The sequence below is a fragment of the Pinus tabuliformis genome, chromosome 8, assembly GCF_031772625.1.
Source record: "Pinus tabuliformis cultivar Carrire ecotype Pingquan chromosome 8, CPIR1, whole genome shotgun sequence".
Lineage (NCBI taxonomy): Eukaryota > Viridiplantae > Streptophyta > Pinopsida > Pinales > Pinaceae > Pinus > Pinus tabuliformis.
This window is the reverse complement of record NC_142294.1, coordinates 1,253,677,201-1,253,681,160: the sequence shown is the minus strand read 5'-3', so window position 1 is coordinate 1,253,681,160 and position 3,960 is coordinate 1,253,677,201.

Genomic DNA, 3,960 nt, shown 5'->3' with positions numbered 1-3,960 from the left:
ACCATCCAAAAATGAGAAATATTTTTTGCCTACTAAAGTATCTAATACTTGGTCAATAAAGGGCAAAGAAAAGTGATCCTTCAAAGTTGCTTTGTTCAATTCCCTGTAATCAATGCAAACCCTCCATTTACCATTCTTTTTAGGTACTATAACCAAAGGAGAAACCCACCAGCTATCTGAAATGGGGTAAATGAAGTTTACATCAAGTAACTTTTGGAGCTCTTCTTTCACTATCTCCCTAAGGTTTGGATTCATCCTTCTTTGAGGTTGTCTGATTGGTCTACTATTTTCCTCAATGTAGATGTGATGAATGCAAGTCTTAGGGTCAATACCTTTCATATTAGTATACTCCCATGCAAATGCAGTAGAATGTTTTTGCAAGATTTTGGTTAGCTCCCCCTGTTGTGATTTTTCCAAGTTCCTGTTGATATTCAATGTTTTTCCTGGAAAAATCTCAATGGCAGAACTACCAAACTTTTCCATAGAGAAAAGAGACATTTGTCTAGATGATAGACACTCAATGTCAGAATCCAACTGAAATTGTGTGTGGTCATATTCTGAAGATGGTTCAAAGTTTTCTAATGTGTTCAGAATTTGACTATCTTCACTAATCTCAGAAATGGTAAAGACAGGTTGTATAGTATCTTCATCATCAACCCACTCATTATCTCCTATTTCTGTAATTGCTTTTGCTGGAGGATAGAGATTGAAATTCTTTGTCGAATTACCATCAGAAATATACATATCCCCAGACCTACAACTTATGAAAGCATCAGTTGTGGCTAGCCAAGGTCTTCCTAAAATAAGAGGATGTCCTCCTAGATTACTCTTGGGAGTTAAAATCATGAAATCCACTGGATATTCCCAAGAGTCTAAGGAGACTGGAATGTCTTTTAATACACCATCTGGTTTAATAATTGATCGATCTGCAAGTTGCAATAAGGTAGGTGTAAAAAGAAGATTAGGAAGTTTTAGCTGTTCCATAGTCTGTCTACTCATGATGTTGATAGAAGCCCCTAAATCAATCAAAGTATTTGGTATTTCTACCCCATTGATATGTGTTTTAACAATTGGGCTACTGGGATCTATATATTTCTGCATAGTAATTTTTCCCATCATGATATCTGCAATTTTCCCTACCAGGTGGATCCTTCTGGTATCTCTTGGTTTCCTTCCTGGTCTTTTAAGACTTAACTCCTTTATTGTTTTTGCTAGAATAGGAATCTCTTTAATGGCTTGTAACAAGGGAATCTTGATACAAACATTCTTCAATTCATCTAGAAAATTATGGTCGGGCAACCAAATTTGTTTTTCCACTCCTTTGTCAATTTGTAATCTTTCAGGAAAAGGAGGTGTGGATAAAGATGCAGGTTGCTCAACTATGGGAGTTGTGGGGTTTAATTCTTTTTCTTTTTCTTTTTGAGTGTTTGGGTTTTGAAGAGATGCTTCAGAACCCTTATTGGCTTCAAGAGACTCTTCCTCAAAAATGCTTTGCTTTTGAGCATTTATAGAAGGTTTATCTAGGACTCTACCTAATCTGAGTTGTACTTCATTGAGAGGAACACTCATATAGGTAGGAAATTGTTGACCTTCCATCATGTAAGCATTTTGAGGGTTTTTATTATTGGGGTTTGGCAATGGCTGAGAAGGAAGTTGATTTGACTTCTGTTGGAATGGAAGCAAGAGTTGAGAATTTGGATTCTATTGAGAAGGTTATTGTTGTTGTTGTTGTGGAAATGGCAATGATAGTTGTGGATTTTGATTTGGAAGTTGTGGAGCTTGTTGGTTTTGAAAAGATGGAGGATATTGGTAAAATTGAGCAAATCTCCCATAAGGATTTTGCATACCTTGTACCCATGATTGAAAAGGATTTTGAGGTTGGGACCAAGGTTGTTGCCAAGGATTCCAATTTGGTGGGGGTTGAAAATTCATAAAGTTGCTAAACCCTTGATTTTGTTGCCCCTACCAAGGTCTCCTTGCAACAAAACAGAAAGATTCGATTGTATTTGGATCTTCTTGAAAGACAGCTTTGAGCCCAGGAATTGAAGGACAATCCTTGGTCTCATGATTCTCTGAACAAATTACACATGTTTCTACAACTTTTGCATCCAAGGGACATTCCCTTAGAGCATGTTTCTTCCTACATTTTGGGCAAAAGATGGCCAAAGCCTCAGCTTCTGCTTTCTGTTTATTGTGAATCTTAAGGGTGTCTAGTTGTTCACTAAGACTCCCTAAGATGTCAGTTTTGAATTCATCAAGCATGTTGCCAATCTCAGCCCTACTTACTGATCCAGTTGCAGATTTGTTTGCTCTGATGAGAGAAGGATCTCTAGGCCCTTTTTGAGTTTTAGATTTCCCTCTTGAGAGATGGACACATAGCTCTGCTATATCATTGAGTGAAAGTTGAGATATATCTCCCTTCCCCATCATGTTCAAAATATCTATCCATTCATCTCTAATGGCTTTTAATAGAAGGGCTTTCAAGGTCTCCTCATCTAAGTTACTCATTTTTGCTCTTTTCAGGTTGTATTGAAATCTTTCAAGTAAATCCTCCAAGTTTTCATCTTCTCTTTGCACCATTTTGAATACCTCATCCTTGTGATTGGTGGGCATACAATAGTCCAGGTACCTATCCAAAAATGTTTGTTTCATATCATTCCAAGACCTAATGGATTGAGTGAATAATCCCATGAACCATTTCAAGGCTGCTCCTTTCAATGTTGAAGGAAACAGTTTGAGTTTTTGAGAGTCTTCCAGATAATCATAAGTTCGACACACGACTTCAAACTCAAATAGAAATGTTTCAGGGTCCTCATTCCTTAACCCATGGAAGTTTGGGAGGACAGACGGTGAGATGTTTTTCATGGTGGCTCGGGAGTCCTCATCGACTATAGGAAATCCAAATGAGTTATCTCCATCCCTATTTCCCCCAATGTTACCTCTACCTCCTCCATTGTTTCCTCCTCCTCCTCCTCTACCTCTACCTCTACCAAATCCAGTTGCTCCTTCCTCTGTCATAGTAGTTTCCCTAGAGACTTCAGAGTCTTCTGGTTCTTCTACAAAGGGTGAACGAGAAGGAATTTCTCCCTCTTCTTCTTCAGATGATTCTACTTCTTCAATTACAATTTGTCTTTCTGTAGAAGGAAGGAAAGGATCTCTTTCTAATTCAAATTCGATGGAAGGTGTGGGAGAGTCGACTCCTGCCTCTTGAATTCCAGGAATCCTAGGGCTAGGAGTGTAAGTTGGAGATGATGGAGGTGTCTCTTGTCTATTCCTTGAAGTAGATGGACTTGTAAAAATCGAACTCTTGGCTCTAGCTAAAAACTTTCCCCTAGAATCTCTTGCTCTATGCATGTCATTTTTTTTTTTCTTCAAGTCGGGCTAATAATTCTCTTTCTGATCTTCCAGGTCACTCTAGGTGCAAGAAGAGAGCATACTCAAGAAACTATTAAACCAATAAATTTCTCTTTTCTGATCCTCCAGATCACTCTAGGTGCAAGAGGAGAGCATACTTTGAGAGGTTATCAATTTTCCTTCCTTGAAATTTTCTTAATTTTTTTTTTAGAAATTGGCTACCTAATTTCACTTCCTCGGCAACGGCGCCGAAATGTTTGGTCAATTTAGTGATGTCTAAATTGCAACTTTTAAATGTCAACCCGGGCTCGTAAGCTGATGAAGTGAGGTGTACTGTATGTACTTAGATAACCATTTCCTTAGTCTTTTGTCGTTTTTAGCTTTTTTAAGTTTGTTTTCGAATGTATCTTTCCTACTGTGATGTGATGGAAATGTAATAAAGAAAGTGAAATGTGGATGATTGTGGTGATCTCTAAGTGATTTCTCAAAACTTAAAAAGTATTCTACAAGGAAGCTTGAACAACAACTGCAATAAAATCAACTCTTAAAGGAAAATAAAGACATCAAATAAAGGACTAATGACATCAGCCCAGTATCTCTGCTGCT